This window comes from Cetorhinus maximus, chromosome 18 (genome assembly GCF_964194155.1).
Source record: "Cetorhinus maximus chromosome 18, sCetMax3.hap1.1, whole genome shotgun sequence".
NCBI classification, from domain to species: domain Eukaryota; kingdom Metazoa; phylum Chordata; class Chondrichthyes; order Lamniformes; family Cetorhinidae; genus Cetorhinus; species Cetorhinus maximus.
This window is the reverse complement of record NC_135896.1, coordinates 43,059,402-43,081,201: the sequence shown is the minus strand read 5'-3', so window position 1 is coordinate 43,081,201 and position 21,800 is coordinate 43,059,402. Positions and strand designations below refer to the sequence as shown.

Genomic DNA, 21,800 nt, shown 5'->3' with positions numbered 1-21,800 from the left:
TGCACTACATTAACAGTTTTTCAATAGTGCATTGACTGTAACTAAAAGACGCCACGATTCGGATCTAATTAAATGATGTTGGGAGCGCTCGTACATTGTCACAATGACTACGCTAGATTGCCTGGCTGCCACCACACCTCGTTTTAAAAGGCTATTAAAACAGGTGATCAAAATAAAAAACGTTACCACTATTTCCAAAATGTAAACACAGTTGGAGTAATAGACGCAATCCCCTCCTTTCAGTATGAACAACCTAATCTGCAGTAAAGTGGAAACAAATTTCCAATTGCTCATCAAAGCATGAGCCTTCAAGAACGGTGATAGTGTGGACAGGTAAAAAAAAAGCCTGATTCCTTGCTACTCGACAGTTCTGAGGTCCTGTACGGGCTGATACACCTTGAGTGTACAGAGCAAGGCTGAGGACCCTTGACCCACTTCTGCCGAGTTCGTAACATGCAGCTCTTACATGCTTTCCAAGAATGTCCTAACACCACATGTGTTCTCAACTTTCTTATATCCACCAGAGTGTCTATCGGGTCACGAAGTACCAGAAACCCCAGGTTATGAAAAATGTGATTGAGGACACATAGGGAGAGTTCGATGTAGCCATGATATGGGAAGTCCGACTCCTACGAAGTGGAGATTCAGATGATGGAAGAGACATCGATCAGCTCACACCCTTCAACAAGATGCTCTCAGAAGAACTTGTGAGTAATGGTTGACACCTCTGTTCCGGTGTCAATTAGGCACGACACCTCCACCACCCCCCCCCCCCCCCCCCCCCGCCCCCAACCAATTCTCACACCCACCGTAGGGCAAGTCTCGATCCTTTACATAAGACCGAGCCTCTTCCCAAAATAACCTGGTCCTCCCCCTCCCCCACCCGGCTGTCGGTAGGAGACTCCATTCCTTCAAAATCTGGTGAGGGGGAGGGAATACACAGTTGCGTTGGATGGGGGTCTCCATGGCCTGACATTTATGGTGTCTGTGGTTGCTGAGAGCATTCTCGTTTGAAGTGCCCAGCCACAATATAATTCCAGCACCTCTTCAGTATTCTCTGGACACGATCAGCCTCAAGGCTTGATGTGGAGCTAGGATAGCTAGGATTGGATCTACACTTGTTCTAAAGCAACTGTTTTACCTGCCTCTTCAGCCTGAGGTCTACATCCCCATCCACGCTGACAGTCACCTCCTTGATAGTGGCCCCCTTTCTGGTCTTATAAGCCCAGTCTTTCCCCATGATCCGGAGGATCTGGTCCTGTGCTTCAAGGAAGGACAATTCAGGTTTGTTATTGTTAAATCTCCTGAACTCCATCGGGATGTTTCCATCTTTCACTGCTTTAGTTAGGTGATCCTTCAGCTGTATCTCCCTGGTTGACTGGAAGGAGGAATCCAGGAGGATGATGCGGTCGAGCAGCTTCACCAGCTCCAGGGATACGGTGACCAAGCCATCCCCTTTGGCTTGCTTGTACTCATAAAACCTCTGCTGCTGCTGTGACAGGCTACTGCTGACCCCAAATACCCTTTGTCAGAACCTCGAAGATCTGCCATGGACTTCTTTCAACATCTGTTAAACCTCTCCCCAGTATTTCCCAATGGGCTTTTCCAGACCGGTGTCCCATCATGAATGCCACCTGCTCTCTCTCGTTGTGGCCCCTGGATTCCATGACCAGCTGTGCATCCTCGATCCAGTCTTCGGCCGCCAGGTTGTTGGATGTCTCCGGTCTTCCCCCAAATCTATCCAGTTTCCTACCCTTTGGCAGGGAGGATATCAGTCCAGGAGTACTATTTCTTTAATCAGTGGAATCGAGGGAGGACACATGGGGGAGCCTCTGCCTGGTTTTGGCCTAAAGGTCCGACTTCCTCCGTCGACACCTGTGCTCGGTAGACTGGAGCAGCCGTCCTCCCTCATGGATTTAGTCAGTTTCAGCTCTTCCACCATCTGCTCCATCTCGGCCACCATGAATTGATGCCTGTGTTGAGCAATCCCACTTCTGACACCAAGATGTTATGTGAGATTCAAGCACAGAGATCAAACAGGGATCCTTTATTCCACTGGCATCAAACCTTTATAAACATTAATAGTGAAACTCAATCCATGGAAACAAACTATTTGCAACGAACCTCCGCGGCTGCCATTTCAAATCCACCTGTAATCTGTCAAGAGTTTAACTCCTAATCTCTAATCAACTGGGTAGCAGAGTTCAGTTAGTGGAGCTCTTTTTACTAATTCCCCGAGACTGCACGAGTCAGATTACCTGGTCATCCAGACTCGAAAGAAACTTTCCTCTCGTCATGGCTCCCCGGACTCAGGGGTACTGTCCAGGTGGTCCGCATAGGTCTCCAGCAGCTGACCCAATTCCCTTTCCTGGTTCTCTAGCCACTGTCCAAGGTTGCGAGCTGCCCTATTCGTGGCTTGGCTCTTATCACACTGCAACTCACAAGTCCCAGGCTTCTGCTTCTTCTCCTTGCTGCTGCTGCTGCTCTCTCCCTCTTTCCTTGTGGCTTCTGTTTCCGATCCTTCTTCAGCCCGCGCTCAGGGCTTCAGGCTCCGCTCCTAACCTGCCGAGGACATTGCTTCTTCCCGAGCAGGGTCCACAGGGCCGACTGACTCCCCTTGCCTGGTGTCTTCCTGGGCCAGCGACCCCTGCTGGTGGGGTCCCAGTGCCTCGCAGTGGGCGGGGCCTGGCACCCGGGCACCTGGCCCCGTGACAAAGTCAGAAATCAGGACGCCGCGGTCCTGCTCGCTTTCCGCGCTACAAGTGGAAACACACTTTTCACTTTAAATGATGAGCTTGGCCCAGTGTTTACCCAGTCTTATTCTGTTGCAGGGTCATGAGGACTCGAAACGTCAACTCTTTTCTTCTCCGCCGATGCTGCCAGACCTGCTGAGTTTTTCCAGGTAATTCTGTTTTTGTTTTTATTTTCCTGTGTTTGCACTCACTGCCATTAAAAATACTGCCATTGTAATGCTGATGGTGCTAAGCCTCTCTGCTGGACCATGCAAGGTGAAAGGTCTTGCATCGCTTTTATGGTCTTTTGGCTGAAAGTATTTCTGCTGTTTTGACGTTGTAGTTCTTGAATAATTAAAGGTATTTTGCAAAACTTGGTAAAAATTTGAAGGGATTGCTACATAGTGAAATAATGGGGTACAAATTTGACTCCAACCCAAATGGGTGAACAGTCAAAGAAGCAACCGTTCCATACTTTGATGTGTGCCGATCTGAAGTCCAAGACAAATTAAGCTTCAGTCTCATTTAAGTGGTGAACTGCGAACAGCAAACAGACACCCTGTTGAAGCATGCCAGTTGGGGAGAATCAGAAATTGGCTGGCTCCTACCCTCATCCAGCTCACATGTTGGGTCTGGGAATTCCAGGGAAACCTGCTGTCCCTGGCCCCATAAACAAACATTCTAAATGTTCAAGTCTTTTTTGAATGTCCTCCCAATCGACATTCCTCTGGGGTTTCCCATTGTTCCTATTCTTTGAGGAAGATAGCGTGGAGGATATGTAGGAGTAAGAGATGGAAACCAGTTGAATGTAGTAGCATACAGGCAATAATCCACCCACGGTATTTGTGCCACAAGGTCAAAAGACCACAGAGGATCTGGATTTTTCCTATAGCTTGGAGAGATGTCAGCGTTTGGAACCTAACTTGAACACTCTTGCTATTGTGGCACTGCCTTATCAGTGGCTGTGAAGGTGACATTGCGTAACTATTATCTATCAAAATGCCTCCAGGTGGCCTCCGATGGCATTGGTTAGCAAGTCAGTGTTTATTGCTGCATTAAACACATCATGTGCCCAGTGCAAGCACTTCTGAGCTCATTCAGTTCCACATGGACCCATCAAAGAGGAAGAAAGAATCAGGGAGATACATTAAGCTCTTCCAGGTGGCTAGATTCCCACAAATGCAGGGTCCCATTGATGCCACCCATGTGACTATAAAGGACCCATCTGAAAGCCCATCCACTTGATGAGCAGGAATGGATTTAATTCCCCGAGCATCCAAATAGTTGGTGATGAATTGTCTCATTTCATACGTCAATGCTGAACACGTAGGAAGTGGCTATGATTCAATTATTCTCGGCTAAACCCCATGTCAATACCTTGTATTTTGAAGACTTGTTATAGTCTTTTGAATTTTTGCTCTACCACTGTGGCTGTGCATCCCAAGGTCCAGTTAATGTATTGTTGTTTTAGTGACCGATCTATCAATACTCCCAGGCCCCTCTCCTGTTCTACAATTTATAAACATTTAGGTTATAAGCTATGGGAATATTTCCCTTCCTCAGACTTTATCTTTTATCTTAAGGATTCAAAATAAAAACTTGAAAATGGATAAGAAATTGGGTGAGGGATACGGGTGCACTTTTTTAATTAGTTAAAATGCCTTGATTCAAACAGCTTCCTGAAATATCACCATGAAGTGTCTGAAATGTAAATATCTCTATTTGGCTTCCCAGCATGGACTATTTGGGCCAAATAACCTGTCCCTCTGCCTTATATCCCATGTAATAATGACAGAAGGCAACACTTGAATTTTTGACAAGTGATAAACCATGATATTAACTCATTATTACTTCCCCTTCCATGTGTGCCACCCTCTGATCTACAACGTTCCTCAGCTCTTGACTCATCCATTTTTTCTTATATACCTGTCTCTGTTGGCCATTGCGCTGCATGGCTCTTCTGCACATAAGTTTTAAAGTCTCTCATTGACTCTGATACTCCTCATTCATCCTCAGTATCTGAAACTGTTTAAATTTCTCATTCCATTTCCTATCATTCAGCTTGCTTTCAAGTTCCTCTCCTAGCTACGTAACCAACGTACATCCAATTTTTTGCTCCTGGACATTGTACATCTGTGTCCTGTACCTCCCCGTTGCCTCATCTAATCTGTTTATGAAATCCTCTTGCAGTGACAGAAATCCAAGACACATTATTGGGGCTCGACTTCTTCATGCTTATTATTATTACCTATAAAATAAACTCTCCTGCAAGTTACTTACCACTGCACTTTCAGTTCCCAATTGCTAACCTATGGCACAAAAATAGAAAATGCTGGAAAAACTCAGTAGATCTAAAAGCATCTGTGGAGAGAAAGACAGAGTTAACATTTCAAGTCCATATGACTCTTCTTCAGAGCTCTTTGAGCCTCAAATTCATCTCTCTAATCTTATTTGCCCTTTGCCAGCTGAGATGAGTGGCTGTTATGTCCCATCTACGATCTGGAACTCTAGATCTTCCTTCTTGCCATTGCATTGGGTTCTCAGATTACTTTGTCCTCTCGGTATGAGTATCGTGCCATCATATAGCTTCAACCTTACTTTCCGGGGCTTCATTTTCAGATTGCCATGTTGAGCCATTTTGCGCAGGTCTGTGAATGTCATGATGTTCCATGATGCACCAGTGTCTATGTGACACTTATTGTTCACTTGATGTTCTCCTTCTGTGGTCATCATTGTAACAGTCACAAACTATTTATCACTTATAGATTTGATGGATCCAACCTGTTGTATGGTGTAAAGTCCTTGATCAGACTCTTCTGCTGATATCTCTCCAGTGGCCATCTGTTTTGGTTTGTTTTGCCTCTTTCTAGCCAAATATTTGGGTGTGAAATGATTCAGCTTCTCGCAGTTAAAACATCGCTTCGCCCACACTGGGCAATCCTTCTTTTCCTTTGTATGGTTTCTTTCACAGTATTTTAATCCTGTCTTCTGTCCGCAATTGTTCTGACCTTTCAGACTGTTATGTCTCTCAGCATAATGTATCACCTGGTCTGCTCTGCCATATGTGTGCTCTAACTGATGTTTTACAAGCTCCGCATTTCTACACACATCTATCGCTTTCCTGAGCATAGGTTTCTGCTCTTTCAGTAGACTTGCTCTCACTGAGGGGTCTCATAAGCCTAAGGCTAATCTATCTTTAATCAGATCAGCTTGCAGGATCATGTGAATTCGGGCGACTGAAAGATGTGTTACTGCAGTTACATACTGTTCAATGGGATCATTTGCACCTCGAGCTCTGGTGCTGAATACATAGCATTCATAAGTAACATTCACTTGGGTTCAAACTGTGCATTCATCTGTTTCCTTTGTCTGTTGGTTAGATTTAGGATGGAATACAATTTGTAGTAGTCCCTCCCCAGCCATGTTAGAAGTGTGGATACACTGGCTCCGGATTTTTAATTAAATCTTTTGCCAGCTTGTAGTTTTGCCACTGTATGTGGAAAGGCTGCCAGTTTTTTCCACATATCACCTTTCATTTCTACTGGAGCTGGGAGTGGAAAGTTTACAGTCATGTTAACTCGCCAGTATTGAACTTGCAATCTTCAGTTTGTTTTTTTCTTTTTCTTGCCCTCTTTTAGCAGCTTTTAGCAGATTTGAACATTTCTGTGTGCCTTTCTGAGCTGTAGCTTCTCTGCAGAATTTCCAGGGTCTAAAAATTCTATTTTAAATCCACTCCCAATACCATGTTTCATGTTTAAAGGCAGCAGTGCTTTCTCATTGTAGGTCTTTATTGAGCTGATCTAAAATATCTTCTTACAGAGAGACCGCTTCATGGCAGAGGTCACATGACTACAGCAAGTCAGATATGACATGAAATACTGTTGCATTTCAAAACCCAAACAGGAAAGGAGAAAAATGGATTGACTTTTGGTGCCTACCAACACCAAGTAAATACTTAGATTATGTAAGCACCCATTAATATCAAAACCCTCCTTTCATTCAGATTTTATAAATACAGGGGAGACTAAATAACAAAGTATTATTTAGTTTACACATTGCATTGGATTAGATGTGCAGGAGACATTGAAACTGTTGTCAAACTTGTATGTTCTTGTTGTTATATTATTCTCACATCTAATGCTAGATATTCATTAACAAACTAGTTGATCACATGTATGGTTGCACATGGGGCCCATGTGCATTCTTCTCCATTATTACACTGTGTGTTATATCCTTATACTGTATTTATGTAATGCATTGCTTTTATATTGTTGCTAATTAATCTCCTGTGGTGCTGCAAAATGTGAGTCAAGACCAAGTTCGGTATTCAGATAAATAAGGCTAAAAGGCTTTGGGAAAACTGGATCCAGGGAGGGGAAACGGTGGAGGCATTTTTGGGGTGAAGAAGAGCTTGGGGAAGAGGAACAGAGAGGAGGAAGAAGATGGGGAGGGAGTGGAGGAAAGGGGGAAGAGGAGGGGCTGGAGAAGAGCGAGCACCAAAAGACAGTGAAGGGGTGCATGACAGTGGCTCAAGGCTCATTTCTACCTCCATAAACAACATCTATAAACATTCCCCTGTCTACTACTTTAGTTATTTCTTCAAAAAAATCTATAAGGCTTGTTAAATATGACCATGCTGGTTCCCTCTGATTAGCTCTAAGTGATCAGTCACCCAACCCTTAATTATAGATCCCAAAAATTTTTCCACAGCAGGTGTTATACTGTAGGTCTTGAATTTTCAGGTTTCTATCATTTTTCTTAAATAATTTGCAATTTTATAATCTAAGGGAACAATTCCTGAATCCACAGCTTTGGAAGATTATGACAAAAGCATCAGCAATTCCCTCAGCTATTTCTTTTAAAAACCTAGGGTGGAAACCATCAGGTTCTGGGGCTTTGTCAGTCTTCAGTGCCATTTTAAAAAGTATTGTTTTCTTGCTAGAATGACAGGTATATTTTCCTCTTCTGCTGTATTATATAAGAATAGACCGCACTGAAACAGCCCATTCAGTCCAACTCAGCCATACCAGTGTTTAAACGCCACACCAGCCTTTTCCGACTAATTACCTCTGTAACGGATGGGGGGTGGGGTTAATTTAAACCACATTAATTTCTCTTCTCACCACTCGTCTGTAAACGGAAAGGAGTTTTGATTTGTTTCCCTCTTTATAAGTGGTGGCATATTTCCCCAACCCCAGGGACACCAGGGATGCCTTGATCCAATGCTCCTTCAGCTAGGCTACCAAAAATCAGCTTCAAACGCATGCCAGGGCTGCCTCTTCCATCCCAGATGTCTGAAAGGACACAATCATTTGAACACAAAGAATACTCGATACCTGTGCAATAAAGTTCAGAGCCACATACATCCAGCATTACTTACTGGCATTCACCGCACCGATGAAATAGAAAGGTGAAGCATACTCAGGCCATAATGACAAAACCAGATTTATATCATTTTGACAAGTACAGACTATTTACATCAACCTCTCTGGTCTTAAGTCCCAGACCAGTATACATTAACAAAAGCACCAATCTTCTCTCCTCCCTTACCCTTCTCATGAAAATAGTTACTTTTTACTAGGCTACAATACTACTGCAACAAAAACAGAATTACCTGGAAAAACTCAGCAGGTCTGGCAGCATCGGTGGAGAAGAAATCAGTTAACGTTTTGAGCCTTCACGGCCCTTCGGCAGAACTGAAGCATAGTTCCTAACTATGCTTCAGTTCTGCCAAAGGGCCGTGAAGGCTCGAAACGTTAACTGATTTCTTCTCCACCGATGCTGCCAGACCTGCTGAGTTTTTCCAGGTAATTCTGTTTTTGTTTTGGATTTCCAGCATCCGCAGTAGCTTTTAGCTTTTTGTTTTTACAATACTACTGTATTGGCCACCCTTCAGTACCTTACATAAATGGTTATTCTTCATAAGTCTTGGCCCAACATCAAGTCTAATCTGATCCTTATCCAATATTCATACAAGTGCATGCTTAGTCACTGTGAATGGGATATCTGACTGATTTTACACACTCTGTCCAGGGATGTAGAGACTACCTTGCCACAAATGCAAGAGAAGGTAAGTTCAACTAACTGAGCCCAGATTAAAGATTGGATATGGCTCTGCATTGCTTTCATGAACTGATCTACTGGCACAACTCACTCAATTTATTTCATGGGGTTTGCAGTCTTTCTACTATCCTCAGCAACCAAACAAAAAATGTAAATATTGCAAGTCAAATATCAGGAAGCATAGTATCACAATGGAGTATTTTTCTGGCAGAACCAACATGAGAAGGAGCATTATAATGTGTAGTTCCTTTTTATTTTCAATGTATCATTATTACTGTTTTGCCTTTGCTGCTTGAATTTGGGGCAAGTTTAAAAAAAACAGGCTTTGCCATGGCCAAATAGAGCATCTCACATTATCTTCCTATAGTATTTTAGGATATTATTCATTGTCTTGAAGTAATGAGTATTTTGGTGGCGTTAACATATTAGTCCAGAATTTGGTGGACTAATATGCAGTGTTTCGCTTACAGCTTTTCTCTTGCCATTCCGCTCTCATTTTTTGTAAGCTGCTTAACGTGCAATCTGCTAACAGTCGGGTGAGGGCAATGGGGCATCTGTGACCTTAGGGGATGGTGGAACCAACAGCCTATCTTCCTAACCAATGGGTTTTAAGGATTGTGAAAGAAACAGAGGAACAACTGAGAAGGAGGGTAAATTAGAATGGTGAAATAATACCAAGTCAGGTACAGAAAAAGAAATAAAAAGAGGGAAAGAAGAATAAAAGAGACAGAAAGGGAAAGTAAGGTTTTATGGTGTCCTCCGACTTTACCATCATCCTTCTGTCCTGCAACGGACTCTGTACATCTCCTGGATTTTCATTACGACAAAAATACCTCCATCAGTGAATCCTCCGTTACTCTACCCTCAAACAGCTTCTGGACTTCACACACTTCACCAGATTCCAAACTTGGACAACAGCTTGTGAATGCTTCATGCTGCTTTCACTATTCCTAAGTCATAATTTTTCCACTGCATGATCTCTGAATTTAACTCTGGACTTCTTCCTCTTATCACCATTTATTTCCTACTGACCCTCTTCTATTGTGTTTTATGTATTCTAACTTTTATGCAACAAAACCTATGTAATTTGCACTCTCCCTGTATCCATTCACATGCACATTTTGGCTGCTGTTTCAAACCCAAGCCCATCAACCTATTTCCACTTTTGCTCTTTCTCTTTAACTTCTTTTCTCTTCACCCCTCCTAGACCCTTGATATTGTCATGCCTCCTTTTATTTCTCCATTCTCATGGAATTCGGCCCTCCCAATTCCCTATCCCAACCCTTTAGTATTCCTTGATCTTCATGCTCTCTTGCCACCATCCCAAGCCTGACTCTCTGTTAGATAGTTAGTTTCACTGAACAACTTCTCATCTTGATTTCAACCTCCATCTCAACTCATCATGTTCTCTCTCCTCTGTGTTCACTGCCCTCTTATCCACGCTAAACCTCTCCGTCCATGTAAACTAACCTACAGCTTCCCTCTGTGCCTTTCTTGACATCTTTCAATGAGCTCATAAAGGTACTCAGTGTTGGGTCATTATGTGCAGCCACCCCAATTGCCCCATCTGTACGACCGGTCCCCAGGCAAACTTCCCCCAATTTGTTACGATCCCAGATGAAGAACCCCAAATTGTTACGCCCCCGGGTGAGGAGGGATGAACTGGCTCCCTTTCTTTATTCAACCCCCTTGGTTGGTCGCAACAAGGTTAATTCAAAAAGGATCCCTTCCCTTGTGGATACTGTTCCTCAGTCCACGTGTATTTATGTTTTAAAAGGAGCCAATTTAACCAGGCTTTCCTGAGTCAATTGAGTCAAAAATAATAAAAATTATTTTACACAACAAATATGCACGCAGATTAGAAATGAGAAATTGAGTCCAAAAATAAAAGTTAAAAAAGATATATGGATAAGTCCTTTGGCTTGTTCGTAAGGAGTAGATGGCAGGCTGTTAAGTTGGGGTGTTTCCGATAGCCCTGACTTTGGCAGTTGAGCAGTTAGGTTGGAGATTCTTGGTTCTGCAGGCTAGCTGAAAGGAGTTGTCCTGTTTCATCTTTGACTGTGGCCTTGCCGATTTGTGACTTGCTTCCAGCAATCAGAGAGAAAATACTTTTTTACCTACAACGCAGGGATGCCCAGTTGGTGTTCTTCAGCTGTGACATTCACAGCACACAAACACATGAACAGAACACCAGACTAGCACACAGAACTCTGGTTGCAGTTGGCTTTTTTAAAAATCCCTTTTCTTGTGTATTTCTGGAAGGGAAAAACAAACACGTCTTTTGCCCAGATCTGTTTTTTTTTTTCAACTCAGTTCGTGTTCACAGTCTGAGATATAACTCAACAGGAGGTGGTTTCGGCTGAGAATGTAATAATTTTCCATTATCTCTGCAACCACAAGAGATTACAGTTCAGTTTCTTTTCCTTTGAAGTGTCTCTGGCTGAAGTAGGCCATGTCACACCTTTTAGGTGCGACATTCTGATCTCTCTGGACTAGTTGGTCAAGTAATCCAAAAAGGAATTTTCCAGCAAGTGGTTACATTGCAGTCTCAGCCAGCTTTTGCTTGTATGTCCTTTTTTAAAAAAGCACATGTCTTACTTAAAAGTTCAATATGTCCATAAGTAATTCAGGGATAGGATCCGTGCCCCACCTCACTCTCTCGTCGATCTTCTTATCCGTTGAATCCGCTAGGGGGTAATCTTGCCAATCTTCTTCCTGTCCAACTCACCTTTCCCCCCACTGTTCCCCCCACAATGCTGTAGATTTTGCCAGCAGATCAGCTCTCACCGGTCCTCTATGCATCTCCCTCAAGAATGTCTGTCCATTTGTGAGCAAGGCCCTTGCCATCCATGAACTTATTGTGGACAATTGCATCACAGACTTAATAGAAAATAGGTTGAGGGGTGTTATGACATGGCAGATGATGTGTGCCAGGCAGACCAAATCAACGCTATCACAATAGTTTTGCAACTTGTATTTATTACAAGATGCGTGCACTGAATTCAAAAGTATTGAGTCCTCCAAGACCTTTAGAGATTTTAAAAATTAAATTAAAATATTTATTAACAAAATTATTTCAAGCATATGCACAAGACTACAATTACTTACCACTATAACAAATCCTAAAATTCCTAATTGACCTGGCTTCCAGTTACACCCCTTTAAAGACAACAGTCCAAAATAGATTTTAGATTTATAACAAGCTCAGCAAGTTAACCCACTACCCACTTGACAGTAGAATTCCAAATAGCTTTTCCCCAACTTCAATTTCGTTACATAGCAGACTTATGCACAAATGGCTGGAGGCTTCTTGAAGGCTGTTTCACACATTCCTCTTAGATCTTACATGGCCTTCTCCACATAGCCTTTCATTCTCCTTTATATATGTTTCTCTCTTTTAATATGTAAAGTTGATTGTTCCATATGTCTTTGAAACTGTATCTTCCTCATAATATAAAAACTTTCATGTTGCCAATACTGTCAGTAGCCTTTGGTAAAAATAAACACACTCCTTAGCCTTGCTTATCTGGCTAGTTGTAAACAGACTAAGATCCCTTTGAAATCCAAACAGTCCCTTCATTTATCTAAAAATGTGAATTCCCTTCACACCTTATGCTAAGCCAGCATCCATGTTTACTCATTAGCATGTCAAGCACATTTCTATACCTAGCTTGTTTTGATGATTTCAAGCTTACAGTCTATTTGATATCAAATGTAATTGAATCACACAGACAGATCCAACTATAATCACACCCATAAACCTACTTCACAATAAACCAGAAAAATATTATGAAAATTATTATACTTTTATCACAGATGTTGACCCCTTCCCCCTTAATGAAGCCTCCCTGCCTGGCTACATCTTCTGCCACTCACCCCATCATGACTGTCACAGTGGCAGTATGACGTTTATTACAAGATCATACCTTGACCTGACCCCCTACTCATGTGGCACTTTCTCCTCCTTTGAGCATCTCACCTTGTTGCACCCCCTCACCTTTCTTTCAAAATGATCATTCTATACTGCTCTCCCAGCTGCAATAAAAATGTTATCACCTAGAGTTCTACAATGCTTTCCTCCCTTAGCCTTTTCACTGAACAACTTCTCATCTTGATTTCAACCTCCATCTCAACTCATCATGTTCTCTCTCCTCTGTGTTCACTGCCCTCTTATCCATGCTAAACCTCTCCATCCATGTAAACTCCCCAATCTATATTTATGGCAAACCCTTTAACCATGACATCTCATGTGTTCCTGCTAGTGCTATTATATCACTTATAGATAAGGCCATTTCTGAACATTACCTTGTATGACTCTCCACCCACATCTGCCTTCCACACTTTAACCCTACCTGTTTCTGTATCCGTCCGTGGAAAAACTACCCCCCCAATTAACTTACAATCGCACTTCCAAAATCTCAACTGTCTAACATTTGGCTCCGCTTTCTCCACAACATTGCTGCAGCTACTGATTTACTCAACCGCACCCTCACCTCCACCTTTGATGTCCTAAACCTGAATAAAACCATTACTCTCTCACACCTTGGCCATTCCCCTGGGATGGCCCTCATCTCTGCTCTCTAAGTCCAAGGGATGCAGACCTGAAAGGTTATGGCAGACAACTAGTTTATCCATCCATCACCAGATCTCACTATCGGGACCTGCCCTCATCTGCTAAAACTGCTTGCTATTCCAGGATCTCCTGGAATGCATAAATAATCCCTGGCTTCATCTCTGTACAAAAAATCATCTTATTAAACCCCTTTTCCCTGTCCCCTCCACCTTCACCTCCAACAAGTGCAAGGAGCTTATGGACTTTTTGGTCACTAAAATTGAGATAATTCAATTGGCTGCCTCTGCCATCACTCTACCTTCCACTAGCCCAACAGGCCAAACTTCCTTTATGTGGTTCCATTCTTATCTATCTAATCATAGCCAAAGACTCACTTTTAATGGCTTCTCTTCATGCTCCTCCACCATTACTCTGATGTCCCCCCAAGAATCAATCCTTCACCCCTTCCTATTTCTCATCTATATGCTGCTCCTCGGTGGCATATTCGAAGGAACAGCATTAGTTTTCACATGTATTGGATGAGCAGAAATTTCCTCCAACTAAATATTCGGAAGACTGTAGCCATTGTTTTTGGACACTGCTGCAAACTTTATTCCCTAGCTATCAAATCTATCCTTCTCTCTGGAAACAGTCTGAGGTTAAGCCAGTCTGTTTGCAACCTTAGTGTCACATTTAAACCTGAGACGAGCTTCCAACCTCATATCCATGCCAACACTAAGACTGCCAATTTCCACCTACTTAACATTGTTTGATTTTGCCACTGTCTCAGCTCATGTTGCGAAAACCCTAATTCATGCATTTGTTACCTCTAGACTCGACTATTCCAACGCACTCCTGGCTGGTCTCCCATGTCCTACCGTCCGTATACATGAGGTCACCCAAAACTCTGCTGCCTGTGTCTTGACTTGCAGCAAGTCCCATCCCCTATCACCCCTTTGCTTGTTAACCTACACTGGCTCCTGGTCAAGCAACATCCTGACTTTAAAATTCCCATCCTTGTTTTCAAACTCCTCCATAGCTTTGCCCCTTCCAATCGCTGTAATCTTCTTCAGCCCCATGATATATGTGCTCCCCCAATCCCCCCAAACATGAGCATTTCCAATAATAATTGTTCCACCATTGGTAGCTGTGCCTTCAGTTGCCTAGGGCCTAAGTTCTGGAATTCCCTCCCTTTACGTCTCCACCCCTCTACCTCACTTTCCTCCTTTAAGCCACTCTTAAAAACTTACCTCTTTAACTAAGCTTTTGCTCATCTCACCTAATGCCCTGTGTTTGATGATTGACCTCCAACAACTATAACCATCTCCCTTTGTATGACTCCAGTGAAGAATCCCCTGATTCCCATTGACTCTGGTTTTGCTAGAGCTCCTTAATGCCACACTTGGTCAAATGCAGCCTTGATATCTATTTTTTTTTTAAGGTTAGAAAAGGAAATTTTTATTCAAAGTATCACTGATTTTAATAGATACGAGTACAAAGATACAATATTCTCCTTCTAATTTTTTTTTTGTAATATAGACTGTTTGACTTCATCTGTGTTGTCCATCTTTACCTCTCTGGTGAGTCGCTGTCCATGGAAATTATCTTTTCTCAGCCATCTTCTTGTCCTTATATATGCATGTTTCACTGTATTATTATAATGCCAATTTGATCTTGAATTATGGTTACAGATATCAAAAGTTGTGACACACTTTGTAGACCAGAACTAGGGTGCTTCCTGAATTGCATCTGGATCCTGTCATTTGTAGTTTGCATGTATAATACATTAAAAAAAAAAGCCCCTGCCATGTCACTGTCATCCATGCAGTGAGTAAGGCAGACACTCTCCCCTCACCTCTTGAGTTCAGCTTGTTTGTTCATGTTTGAACTAAGGCTGTAATGAAGTCAGGAGGTGCTTGCTTCGGCAGCACATATACTAAAATTGGAACGATACAGATAGCATGGCCCCTGCGCAAGGATGACACCCAAATTCGTGAAGCGTTCCATAAAAAATGAAGTCAGGAGCTAAGTGGCTCTGATGGAAACCAATTGATCGTCAGTGAGCAGGTTATTGCTTAGTAAGTGCCACTTGACAGCACTGTTGACAATCCCTTCCATCACTTTGCTGATGATGGGGAATAGATTGACGAGGTGGTAATTGGCAGGGTTAGATTTGTCCTGACTTTTGTGGGTAGGACGTACCTGGGCAATTTTCCACATTGCCGGTTGGATGCCAGTGTTATAGCTACACTCGAACAGCTTGGCTAAAGGCGCAGCTATTTCTGAAGCACATGTCTTCAGTGCTTTTGCTGGAATGTTGTCAGGGCCCATAGCTTTTGCAGTATCCAGTGCCTTCAGCAGTTTCTTGATATCATGTGGAGTGAATCGAATTGGCTGAAACTGGCATCTGTGGTGCCAGGGACCTCTGGAGGAGACCAAGATGGATTATCCTCTCAGCACTTCTGGCTGAAGATTGTTGCAAATGCTTCAGCCTTGTCTTTTGCACTGATGTGCTGGGCTCCCCCAACATTGATGGGGATATTTGTGGAGCCTCCTCCTTCAGTCAGTTGTTTAATTGTCCATCATCATTCATGACTGGATGTGGCAGGACTGCACAGCTTAGTTCCGATCCATTAGTTGTGGGATTGCTTAGCTCTGTCTTTCACATGCTGCTTTCGCTGTTTGGCATGCAAGTAGTCCTGTGTTGTGACTTCACCAGGTTAACAGCTCATTTTTAGGGATGCCTGGTTCTGCTCCTGGCATGCCCTCCTCTTCATTGAACCAGGGTAGATCCCCTGGCTTGATGGTAATGGTAGAGTAGGGGCCATGCCGGGTAGATTGTGGTTGTATACAATTCTGCTGTTGCTGATGGTCTACAGCACTGCATGGATGCCCAGTTTTGAGTTGTGAGACCTGTTCAAAACCTATCCCATTTAGCACAATTGTAGTGCCACATGACATGGTAGAGGGTATCCTCAATGTGAAGGTGGGACTTCGTCTCCATAAGGACTGTGAGGTGGTCACTCCTACCTATACTGTCATGGACAGATGCATCCACGACAGGTAGATTGGTGAGGACACCGGTCAAGTAGATTTTTCCCTCTTGGTACTCTCACCATCTGCTTCAGACCAAGTCTAGCAGCTATTTCCTTTAGGACTCGGCCAGCTTGGTCAGTAGTAGTGCTACCGAGCCACTACTGGTGATCGACATTGAAATTCCCCACCCAGAGTACATTCTATGCCACAGCCACCCTCAATGTTTCCTCCAAGTGGTGTTCAACATGGAGGAGTACTGATTCGAACATATAAAATAGGAGCAGAAATTAACCATTCTGCCCCTCAAGCCTGCTCCACCATTCAATAAGATCATGGCTGATCTGTTTGTGTTTTGAATTCTACATTCCCATCTACCCTCAATAAACTTTGATTCCCTTGCCTAACAAGAATCTATCTACCACTGCCATAAAAATATTCAGTGACCCTGCTTCCACTGCCTTCTGAGGCAGAGAGTTCCAAAGTCACACAACCCTCTGAGTGAAAAAAATCTCCTCATCTCTGTCCTATAAGGGTGGCCCCTAATTTTAAAGCAGTGCCCCCTAGTTCTGGACTCACCCACAAGAGGAAAAATCCTCTCTACATCCACCTTGTCAAGACCATTCAGGATCTTATATACTTCAATCAAGTTACCCCTCACTCTTCTAAATTCCAGTGGAAACAAACCCAGTCTGTCCAACCTATCTTCATAAGACAACCTGCTCATTCCAAGTACCAAACTAGTAAACCTTCTCTGAATGGCCTGCAACACATTTACATCCTTCTTTAAATAAGGAAAACAAAACTGCACGCAGTATTCGAGATGCAGTCTCACCAATGCCCTGTACAACTGAAGCATAACATCCTTACTTTTATGTTCAATTCCTTTCCTGATAAAGGATAACATTCCATTAGCCTTCTTGATTGCATGCTGTACCTGCATACTAACTTTTTGTGACTCGTGCTCTAGAATACCTAGATCCGCCTACACCATGGAATTTTGCAGCCGTTCTCCATTTAAGTAATACTCTGCTTTTTTATTCTTCCTGCCAAAGTGAACAAATTCACATTTTCTCACATTATACTCCGTCTGCCAAATTTTTACCCACTCACTCAACTTATCTATATCCATCTGCAAACTCATGTCTTCATCACAACATACTTTCCTACCTTTCTTTGTGTCATCTGCAAATTTAGCTACCATGCCTTCGCACCCCTCATCTAAGTCATTGATGTAAATTGTAAAGAGTTGAGGCACCAGCACAGACCCCGGCAGGACCCACTTGTCACATCCTGCGAATCAAAGACCCATTTATGTATGCTCTCTGTTTTCTGCCAGCCAGCCAATTCTCTATCCAAGCTAATATGTTACCCCCTACGCCATGAGCTTTTATTTTCTTCAATAACCTTTGATGTGGCACCTTATCAAATGTCTTCTGGAAATCCAAGTACAGTACATCTACAGGCTCCTCTTTATCCAGAGCACATGTTATTCCTTCAAAGAACTTGAATAAATAGGGTAAACATGATTTCCCTTTCACAAACCATGCTGACTCTTCCTGATTACCTTGAGATTTTCTAAGTGCCCAGCTATAACCTCTTTAATGATCGACTCTAACACCTTCGCCATGACTGACGTCAAATTAACTGGCCTATAGTTTTCTGTTTTCTGCTGCCATCCCTTCTTGAATAGAGGGGATATATTTGCTACTTTCCAGTCAGATGGAACCTTTTCCAGAATCTAGGGATATTTGGAAAATTAACACCAACACATCTACTACCTCATTAGCCACCTCTTTTAAGACCCTAGGATGAAGTCCACCTGGACCCAAATACTTGTCAGCCCGCGGCTCCATCAGTTTGCTCAGTACTGCTTCCCTGATGATTGCAATTTCACCAAGTTCCCCTTTCCCTTTCACTTCCTGATTTACAGCTACTCTTGGAATGTTTTTTATATCCTCTATAGTGAAGACAGAAGCAAAATATTTGTTCATTTCATCTGCCATGTCTTTATTGTCTACTATCAACTCCCCATTCTCAATGCCACTTTACCTACTCTTTTCCTTTTTAAATACCTTTAGAAACTCTTGCTATCCATTTTTACATTTCTATTAGCTTCCTCTCATACTCTAATTTCTTTCTCTTAATTAACCTTTTAGTCATTCTCTGCCATTCTATATATTCTGACCAATCATCTGACCTGCTACTCATCTTTGCGCAGTTATGTGCTCTTTTCTTAAGTTTGATGCTTTCCCTAACTTCTTTAGTTAACCACGGTTGTTGAGTCCTCCCCTTAGCATTTTTCTTTATAGTAGGAATGTACCTATTCTGAGTAGTCTGAAATATCCCCTTAAATGTCTGCCACTGCTCCTCTATTGATCTATCCCCTAGCCTAGTATCCCAGTTAACTTCAGCTAGCTCAGCTTTCATGCCCACTTAGTTGCCCTTATTTAAGTTTAAAATACTAGTCTTAGATCCACTCTTCTCCCTTTCATACTGGATGTAAAATTCAAACATATTGTGGTCACTGTTATCTAGGGGTGCCTTTACCCCTGAGGTCATTAATTAATCCTGTCACATTACACAATGCCAAGTCTAATATATCCTGCTCCCTGGTTGGTTCTAGAATGTGCTGTTCTGAGAAACTATTTCATAAGCATGCTATGAACTCCTCATCCAGGCTACTGCTGCCAATCTGATTTTTCCAGTTTATATGTAGACTGAAGTCACCCATGATTATTGCTGTTCCTTTATCACAAGCACCCAATATTTCTTCTTGTACACTTTGTCTTACATTGTGGTTACTGTTAGAGGGCCTGTAGACTACTCTCATTAGTGACTTCTTTCCCCCACTATTCCTCATATCCATCCAAACCAATTCTACATCCTGATGTCCTAAATTAAGGTCGTCTTCAACTATTGCACAAATGCCATTCTTGATTAATATTGCTACCCCTCCACCTTTACCTAGCTTCCTATTCTTCATGAAAGTCATATACCCCTCAATATTCATGACCCAATCCTAGTCATCCTGCAGCCATGTCTCCATAATGGCTATCAGATCACATTTATTTACTTCAATGCGCGCTATCAGTTCATTTACTTTGTTATGAATGCTACACGCATTCAGATACAGAGCCTCTAATTTTGTGGGGTTTTTTTTATCTTTGTGACATCTAGTTTTGATTCTTGGTGCATTCTTACATTTTTTTTCTCTCTGTCTCTTCTTGCCATTCTCTGGCCCTCATTTCCCATATTACTATTCTCCTCTTTTACCTTGTCTCTACTCTTTGTGGTACATCAATTTATATCCTCTATTGTGAAGACAGAAGCAAAATATGTTCATTTTATCTGCCATGTCCTTATTATCTACTATCAACTCCCCATTTTCACTCTCTAGATGCCCAACACTCACTTTACCTACTCTCTTCCTTTTTAAATGCTTGTAGAAACCCGTAGAAACATCTACTCTTCGATGTTCGCAAGCACACTGGTCCCAGCACGGTTCAGGTGTAGATTGTTTCAATGGTACAGCCCTCACTTTCTCCAGTACTGGTGCCAGTGCCCCACAAACTGGAACCCACTTCTCCCACACCAGTCTTTGAGCCACATGTTCATCTCTCTAATTTTATGTATCCTATGCCAATTTGCATGTGGCTCAGGTAATAATCCAGAGATTATATCCTTTGAGGTAAAAATAGAAAATGCTGGAAAAACTCAGCAAGTTTGGCAACTTCTGTGGCGAGAGAAACAGAGTTAAAGTTTTGAGTCTGTATGACTGTTCTAACCTTTGAGGTTCTGCTTTTGAATTTAGTACCAAGCTCCTCATACTCTTCATCAGCTGAAGGAGGGTTGTAGGTGATAATCAGATAGCTGATACCTCACCCATGTTTGACCTGATGCCATGTGACTTCATGGGCTCTAGAGCTGATGTTGAGAACTCCCAGGGCAACTCCCTCTCAACTGTATACCAGCTGTTGTTGGGAGAGGACATACCCAGGGATGGTGATGGTGGTGTCTGGGACATTGTCTGTAAGGTATGATTCCGTGTGTATGACTATGTCAGGCTGTTGCATGACTAGTCTGTGGGACAACGCTCCCAATTTTGGCACAAGCCCCCAGATCTTAGTAAGGAGGACTTTGCAGGGTCGACAGGGCTAGGTGTTCTGTTGTTGTTTCCAGTGCCTAGGTTGATGCCGGATGATCTGTCTGTCTTCATTCTTTTTTGTAGACTTTGTAATGGTTTGGAAAATGTGAGTGGCTTGCTAGGCCAGTTAGGAGTCAATCACATTGCTGTGGGTCTGGAGTCACAAGTGGGCCAGACCAGGTAAGGATGGCAGATTTCCTTCCCTAAAGGACATTAGTGAACCAGATGGATTTTTATGACAAATGACAATAGTTTCAAAGTCACTATTATCAAGACACTAGCTTTTTAATTCCAGATTTTATTAACTGAATCTAAATTCCACTAGCTGCCATGGTGGGATTCAAACCCATGTCCCCAGAGCATTAGCCTGGGCCTCTGGATTACTAGTCCGGAGACATAACCACCACGACACCACCTCCTCCAATGGGAGCATTTAATGGTAGCCATTAATCCACAAGAAAGGCTTGTTGCAATTTAATGTCTCCTCAATGGAATGTTCTTAAATATGATGAGTTGATGGAGCAGACAGGTTTCGTAAAGAAATAGTAAAACTTTATAACGGAGACATCTAGCAGTGCTTGCATGCTAGACCCGATCGCTCATCCCAAAGACTCCGCCTCCAGGATTCCCACGTTAAGAACTCACTGGTCGAAGGCCAAGTAGTACATCACATGACTTGCGATTGACAGGAGGGAGGGACAATACATGCAGTTACCACATTGCCTCCCCCTTTAGTTTTTTACAATTACACTTTACAAAACACATTTGAACATCCAACAAATATATGCACAATTTCAGGTGATTATATATCAAGTCTTTGAGGTGCTCTTCATATATGGCTAGAGCCACGTAGCTTTACCACTGGAAATTCCTGAACATGATCGACAGGATCTGGAGCTGTGCAATGAGACATCATTAGAACTGGACATTCAAGATTTGGCAAGTCCTCTGAATCATCTGGAATGTCTGTTCTAGGCCGATCACACGCCTCAGAACTTGACGGTTCAATGTTAGTTTCAGCTTGATCAGTCAATTGTTGGAATGTCTCTCTGGCATGGATATGATCTACATGCTTACGGACGAATCTATCTCCCACTTGTACTTGGAAAGATAATGGACCAGTCTCTGAAACAATGGCTCCTGGAGCTCAGCAGTGTCCACTGCCGAAATTTCACACGTATACCGTGTCACTTACACTGAATATACGAGCTTTACTTTGTACGTCATAGTTAAATTTCTGATTACTCTGGTTCCATGCTACCTTCCCTTCTGA

The 21,800-nt window shown here is 42.6% G+C and overlaps 1 pseudogene; it reads left to right on the top strand.

The window, feature by feature from the left end:
- Positions 1-15,259: 15,259 nt before the first annotated feature.
- Positions 15,260-15,360, top strand: LOC144693590 (U6 spliceosomal RNA; annotated as a pseudogene).
- Positions 15,361-21,800: the final 6,440 nt, after the last annotated feature.